General features: G+C 36.7%; 2 pseudogenes; both read left to right on the top strand.

Annotated features, from left to right (window-relative positions):
- The first annotated feature begins 335 nt into the window (after positions 1–335).
- On the top strand, positions 336–453 carry LOC129251041 (U2 spliceosomal RNA; annotated as a pseudogene).
- Positions 454–519: 66 nt separating this feature from the next.
- Positions 520–700, top strand: LOC129250937 (U2 spliceosomal RNA; annotated as a pseudogene).
- The last annotated feature ends 7,495 nt before the right edge of the window (positions 701–8,195 follow it).

Genomic DNA, 8,195 nt, shown 5'->3' with positions numbered 1-8,195 from the left:
TGTTGATATAAACGTAGCGACGAACTAAATAACTTTTAGGCCAGCGCCAACAGCATGGCGCGATAGCCGAGCGGCTAGCAATGTGAGCTTCCGATCCAAAATTCTTGCTTCGAATCATAAGAAAAAAAAAATTTTTTTTTTTTTTGAAATTTGCATTGTAGGACATTATTTATTGAAAACAGGTTTTTGGCTTTTCTATTTTTGGTTTAGATACTGAAAGTCAGTTTAAGTGAATCGGTATAAATATTTCGTACATTAATTTTTGTGAGCGTGTAATTCTCAAAAGGTTTATTAGAAAATGTATTGACAAGGTAGTTTGTTGGTTGTGTATGGTTATCGCTTCTCGGCCTTATGGCTAAGATCAAAGTGTAGCTTAATCAGCTTAACATAGATAGATCCTTCATCGGAGGACAACAAATGTTAAACTGATTTTAATATATCTAGCGAACCGTCACTCTCGAAAAGAGTGCGGGAATTTTTTATGTATCACCCCGGGGGGGAAATGTCCCCCCCGGGGAAAACGGTCTTGAAGCCCACTTTATCTGTTCTTATCAGCTTAACATCTGATAGATCCTCCATCGGAGGACAACAAATGTTAAACTGATTTTTGGAAATGGGCGGAGTGTTTTAGGGGCTTGCTCCACCTCTGCCACGGGTTGGCCCGGTATTGCAGTACGGCCGGGATTTCGGCCTTGAATAAATACAAGCAGAAATATACTAATACATTTAGCTTTGGTGGGAAGAGACATAAATTTTTATATGAATACAAGTAGACGAAAATGGAAGAAATTTGTAAGTCTGTTTCTTCGGTCCGTTTAGGTATTTTTTTTGACAACATCGAAACCAAAGCATTTGTATCATATTTTAGCTATCATAAGCCACTCGTATCATTTGTTGAAATTGAAAACATTGAGGATGAATAATAATAAAATGAAGAAAATAAAATATGAACTTTATAGCAATATTATAATGAACCTATAATTATCCCGCCCCTAATGCTGCTTTCGTCTCATTCTCTCTCAGTTTGTTTTACGGAAGGTTTCACTTCCATCGCGTCTAACCGTTAGACTGGTATTGGTATTTTTTTTTTGTATGGAGGTGGAAAAAAGCATTGAAAGCCGAAAAGTGTGAGACTTGTGTTTCGAGTCACCCACTAAAAACCCACCCCAGCTCAGTTTCCCTCCCGCGGAACGACCGCTAGGTAATACTTCACGAAAGGGGGAGCGACCTATTGCCTCTTGATGAAAATCTGCGCTATTGTTCAGCGCGTCATTGCTTGGTAACTAATTACCATGAAGTACTCATTCCCGGGAGGGAGAGCGGCATATTGCCTCTACCTGAAAATCAGCGCTGCTATTCAGCGGGACGCAGTTTTGTAATTCCTAATATCGTTAAGTATTACTAAGTACTACTTCACGGAAGGGGAAGTGGCCTATTGCCTCTACATAAAAATCTGCACTGTTGTTCAGCGCGACGCAGTTTGGTAATTACTATTCTTTCCATGTTACTGACAGCGAACCAATGTTCTTCTGTCTTCAAGCATGATATCTACTATGTTACTAACCGTTATTGGCTTCCCAAATCTATCACTCAAATCTTCTCTTTCCAGTTCAAAACGAGGGCAGACAAAGAAAACATGATCTGCATCTTCAACTAGACTGTCGCAATAGGTGCAATACGGGTTATCTTCGTGCTTAAATCTATGCAGATAAGCCTTAAAGCATCCATGCCCACTGAGTATGCATGCTTCGCTCCCGTTCAGTATATCGGTTAGTCAGCTGTGCTGGATCCGCTCGGTGTTTTTTTATTTCGGCGAACTCGAGTGCAGTCAGCTTAAGCGGTAGCATACCCGTGAGGACCAATACAGCATCCTCCGATACTGTGCGGAATGTGAAGCACTCCCTGAGGGCACATAACTGGTATACCGATTTGATGATCATGTATGAGCTGCAGTTTGTGGCTTCGACCCAGGCTGGTACCGCATATAGCAAGATAGACGATATCACACTACCAAGCAGCTTCCTAGAAGCCTGCTTAGGTCCTTTAGTATTCATCATAATACGTGTCGATGCAGTTACAGCCTTCGATGCTTTATCGCTGGCGTACGTTAGATGCTGCTTAATTCTCAACCTGTGGTCAATAATTACTCCAAGGTATTTTATGTACAGCTTAGACTCGAGTATGTGGTCACCTACTGATATAAGCTGTCTCAACTATTTTCCTGCTACTGATAAGAACTGCTTCTGTTTTACGGTGATTTCGATCATTTGGTTGCAGATTGCTTGGAATTTAGCAACGACCACGATTGCAATGTCATCACAAAATCCTATGATTTGGGATCCTGTAGGTAGTTGGAGACGCAAGAGTCCAGAGGATCGGGCCTAGCACTGATTCCTGTGGGACACCTCCTGTTACTGATTCCTTCGTCGGTTTTGTATTGCAGGACTCTGTTAGAGAAATAGCTTGCAATCATTTTCCGAATGTAAACTGGGACTCGGGAATTCCCCAGCGCATTTAGGATTTTACCCCATACCCCCGAAGTAGATGCCGAAAAGGACATAAGAAGCTTTGGAAACTTTTAAAAACACACTTTCATTTAAATTATTACATTTGACTTAAATTTATTATAAAATAAATATGTAATTATAAATACTATATTTAAATAGCGACATTTTTCCATTAACGCAAAAGGAATTGTTATTTTTGGTGCCTTACTTCTGGCAGCCCGCCAGAGCTCCTGGGCGCGCTCTCACACAAAACAAAAGAGTTTTGCATATTATTATCTATGGTCCAGATCAAGGCAAATCTATTCAAGGGGATAGCAGTTGCACAAAAACAAAATGATATACATATGTATTTTGTTTTTTCTTTTTGGCGCAAGAGTCAAAGTAATTATTTCCAAGGCGAATTGGATTGTCAATAATAAACAAATAGTCCGTAAGCCAGGTCGGTAATTCGTAAAATGCTTCAGATAGTTGCGTAATGAAGCGTTGTAAACGTCAACTGCAGCTCCGAGGGTGGGTTGAGCAGTGGTAGCCGCCCACGCACGTAATAAAAAAAAATATTTTTAGTCACTTATTCCCGATCAAAAAATTGATCAAATTAAAGTGAGACTAATATTTTGAAGAAGTGAAATTGTCAGCTAATTATAAAGTGGTGGATTATACATACGTCAGCTGGTCACAAAAATATGAAAAAATATATTATATATGTGTTCAGTGATTTCCTTCCAAAGGAAAATTTATCAGATTATAGTTTATGTATTGTTTTTAATAAATAAATATGTCAGCTGGCTATATGTAGGTGGAATATGTGCCAGCTCATGCCCTGAAGGTGTAACGCAGGAGCTAGTCGGAAACATTTATAGCCTAAGTAAATGTATCAATTGACGAGTTTTCCCCCAACATACTGCCAGCTGATTAGTTTTATTACTTACAGGATCATTTAAACAATCCGCACAAACAATTTTGTTTTGGGAGGAAATGACGTACTTAAAGTTATTCAACATTACATGTAATGTGCAAACTGAAATGTATAATTTTATGGCAATGTTTCGATTAAATCAAATTTTTTATGGAAGCTTTCCGATTCTTAAGCAGAGAAATAAAAAGAAAATATTTTGTTAAGCAAATCAATTAATTTATAATTTTTCAGTAAATAAATTCGTCCCCTTAGTATTAAAATAGCCTATAAATTTTTTGATGTTTTGAGAAAATGAATTTCAAACTTTTTGTCGAAAGTAGCTCTCACTCAAATCTCGTTATGTCTGTAAATATTTATTATATTTTGACTGATGTTTTGACCCACTTTGTGGAACTAGAATTTGACAAAATTTTTACCACATATAAAATCGACGATGGAGCATCCAAAAATTCAATAAAAAAATAATAGCCTATGAGCACATAGGCTATTGTTATACTAAGGGGACGAATTAATAATGTTTAAGATTTAATAAATAATGTTATTCAATTATGTTTGGTAATTTAATCATTTTCATTTTCGCTTCTGTTCATCTCTCTTTCTGACTCACTGTCAGAGTCGCTGTCAGAGCTGTTTTCCACCATGTCTTCATTAACGTCATCTGTTTAAAAATACAAAAAATAATTTAGTATACATGTTTAACGTTACACGAATAAAATTAAAAAAAAATGTTTACCTTCTGATTGAGTTATTTGATCAATGGATGTTGGTAACTGAGTACCAGAAAACCACATGAATTCATATGTGTTATAAGGCTCATTGACAGTTGGTACTTTCAGGTGTGCGTGAGACCAAATTTCCGAAGTATAACATGTCTTTAGAAAATGATTATATAATTCCGTTTTGCACGGCGGAAAACATGAGCCATCAATACCTTTCTTAGGTAATCGAAGCGAATTGTCATTATCAAGAAATTTGTATGTTTTTTGAAACAACGCTACTCTTGTCTCATTTATATATTTTAATCGTTTCAAACCATATACATTACAGACAAACACTTGTATATTGTCAAAAAAGTCAAGTCTCTTCTGAGATGGTTGTGACAATTGGATGAAACATTCAGTGAAGTCTTCAGATTTTGACATTATTGAAAATGGGCGGTTTGTGCCCGTCTTAAAAAATGCCGGGTTGTAATCGCACCCTGTGAATGCGTGAAATGCAGGAAGCGCTGCACTTAAATTTATTCCTAATGCTTTATGTAATTCTGTTACGTTGATAAATCTTTGATTTTTTCCGACACCTACTTCCACACAAATTTGGATATCTTCTGCAATATTACCCATATTGGCAACCATAATTATTAATACGTCAGTATCAGAACAACGAATCGTTACATTTGCATTAAAATCTAACTGGCAAACGTGGAAAATTATATTTCTGTCGGCTTCTTCGTGAGCTGGACACGAAAGAGTTTTGCCGTTTTTACGCCTTTTGAATCTGTAACTACGTACTTAAAACAATCGTCAGCATTGACATATATTATTTTATTATTAATATATGGTGCCATATAATTTTCTGCCCAATTTCCAATAAAAAACTGTACAAGTGCTCCTTTAAAGATGGTATTTTTTAACTCAATTGAAAACATTTTGTTTCGCTCTTGATCTGGACCATCGATACGGAAGTTTACTTGTTCCATACCTCGTAGTTTATGCTCAGTGTCTTTAATCGATGGGAAAATGTATCTATCAAAGGCAATGATAATGACTTTTGCTCTATTTGCACAAATAATTTGCAATACTTTTTTTGAAATGTCTCCAAAGCTAAGCGGTACATCTTTCATCTGATGTAACATGAAGTATCCATCGTATATAATTAATAACGTCAGTATCTTGAGTAGGTTCAGATTGATTGTATTTTTCTAATAAAGCCGTCAAAGCCGACTTTTGTGTTATGCGCGTTATGCAGTGAAATATCTTGATAATTTAATTAAAGTTATAGCGTGTTCGTTTCTACACAAAAATGTTGCCATGCCGACGTGCAAAAGTTTTTCAAAGTCGCACTTCACGCTGTGCAACTGCCACCATTTTTAAGGTTCAGTGCAGCCCTTCACATTTATAAAAGAACACAAACTGTAACCCTGAAATGCAATCAGCTGTTTTTTCGCGCGCTAATCGGACAACGAATTGCAGAAATTTTTGGTGGACAGTTTAAAATAAAAAAATAAAAGAATGCTAGCTAATGAAGAAAGCCCTATTAGCAGCAAAACAGTTACAGGTAAAATGAGAATGTCTAATGCTAATTATTTAAACGATCCTTTTGGTAGTATGGACGGAAGGCGAAACGAGACTTCTGCTGGATAAATACGCCTCCTATTTGCCGGACATTGGTCCCTTCAAGCAATTAAAGACAAAAAAGGACATGTGGATGAAAATTGGCGCAGAGTTCGATGGGAAAAGTTGGAAGCAGTGTGAAGAAAGGTATAAGACCATCATGAAACGTAAAAAAGTGGCGGTGGAAAATAACAGGACCTCAGGTGCAAAACGCCAAAAGCTACAGTTTGAAGAAGAGCTCGAAAAAATATGCAAAGTAGATGTTTCCATTGAGCCGGCAGTAAAAATAAGTAGCTAATGTATGATAAAAAAAGAGGTCGCAGCAAAAGAAAAGCAAAGAAAGAGGAAAACGCTCTAAGAAACTATGTTAGAAATTGCTGCTAGGAAGGAGGAAGCCAGAGAGAAGCGACACAAGGAAAGAATGGAGAAAGCTGCAAGAATCGAAAGCCTTTTGGAAAAGTGCATCAGTGAAAACAAACCAGCTTGAAGCTGTGGGCGTGTGAGGTAAGTTATTAGAGCCGGCTTGAATTGTGTATGCTGCTTATGATCCACTAAATGTTAATTGAAATATTTTGGTTTTGCAGGCATCTGTAATTTAGTTTAAAATGGGAGGAAGTGCCTTTCGTTCCTGGCCCAACGTTTCGCCTATTTATTTTTTTACTTTGTACCTGCTTGAAGCAAATAAATATGATCTCCCTTATTTTCAATAAATACAATATATAAAACAAAAGAAAAAGTGGTTTTTTAATATTTATTGAAGTTTCTTTCAAGGTACATCTCTTTAATGCAATTAGTGCGTTCGAAAACCGTGCTAGTCCAAAATTTTACATTTTTGGTCTCTTCATTGACTGGCCTTAAAACGTTACTTAGCTGTTAATATTGTACAAATAAGGGGAAATGCCGAACGAACATTTTAACAATCCAAAGGCGTTTTCAATTCGGACCCTCTTTTCTTGCTCAGTTAAATTCCCGTAATCCCTATACGGCGTTAACAAATAATTTCGGATCGGATATGCAGAATCCCCTAACACATGATATTTAGGTAAACATAGCTTTGGAAGTTCTTTACCTATGAAAGATAACTTCAACACACGCGAGTCGTGCACTTTACTCGCCACGCCAGTGAAAACATCTAAAAATTTTAGATTTCCATCACATATACCCTGCATAGTCACGGAAATTGTGTCATGCCTATTTATATATGTTGAACGAATTTTTTTTTCGGCGCCCTTGTCGAAATGTAGGTTCCGTCAATGCAGCCTAATACGTTAGGAAAACCAGAGATTGCCGCAAACTCATTTGATATAATCTCTTTTTCAGTAGCACTTTGAAGGAATTTTATGATGTCTGGTGAAAGTCCAATCAGAAACGACACAACATTGTTTATCACGTTATGGGCACAAGCATATGACACATTAAACAGGTTGCTAACCTCACGTATGGTAGTTTTATTGCAGCAAAACCTATATAAGAAAATTATTTGAATTAGATGCATACACATTGGAGTCATTCCATTGTTACCATAAAAACAATAACACGTGTGCGTTTGGCGTTGCTTGTGGTCTCCCTCCTTTATAGTTCCTCTTTATATAGTACGAGCTGTTTATGTATTTTGCGATTAAATCATTCGCACTTTCACGCTCAATGCGAAAATTTTGTTTAAACTGTAAGTGTTAATAAATTATAAAAACATACAGTATATAAACAAGCACTGAACAGAATTATTGAAATGGTGTCTAGTATTTTGTCCACTAGTTTGAGAGCGGTAAGCGGAAATGGGCGAGAGATCTTTAAGAAACTCCACCCAGAAAAAAGAAAAAGCGTTAACACCATTCTTCATAGTATACATCTTTCCTGAAACTTGGTGGGTGAAAACTAAACCGTGCCCCTATTAAAAAATTACCTCGCGGCCTGTGTACAAATTAACTACTTCATTTACAAAGTCATTTACGCGTAAGCAGTTAATTTTTGGATTTAAAAGTACGCCGAGCTCCTCGTCATCTGAAGAAGAGGACGACGACTCCAGGAGGTCATTTATTAAACTGTTTGCTAAAATGAAGTATCGTTTTTCCATTTCCCGGCTAACAATGTTCTTCCACCTATGGCACCAATTATTTGTATGGTGGTAACTATGTATACATATGTAAACTCAATATTTTCGCGCAAACACATTTACCAGACAAAATACAATTTCTTTTATTGATTTTGGTAATTTCAATTTACAAATATCACGGGCAGCTACAATATTTTAATAGTTCTATGTATAATCTCAATTTCCGCTTTTTCAATTGACGACTGCTGAAATGAAATGTCAAAAATGTGTAGACTTTATCTGTGCTACTCGGACACAGCCGATAAATGTGAGCAAGAAAGAGTCAAATAAGGGGCTACTTTTGTTACTGATCAGCTGATTAATAGGGCAATTATCTCCACTGTCGATAC

The sequence above is a fragment of the Anastrepha obliqua genome, chromosome 6, assembly GCF_027943255.1.
Source record: "Anastrepha obliqua isolate idAnaObli1 chromosome 6, idAnaObli1_1.0, whole genome shotgun sequence".
NCBI lineage: Eukaryota > Metazoa > Arthropoda > Insecta > Diptera > Tephritidae > Anastrepha > Anastrepha obliqua.
The sequence above is the reverse complement of the archived record's forward strand: the minus strand, read 5'-3'. Positions and strand labels throughout refer to the sequence as shown.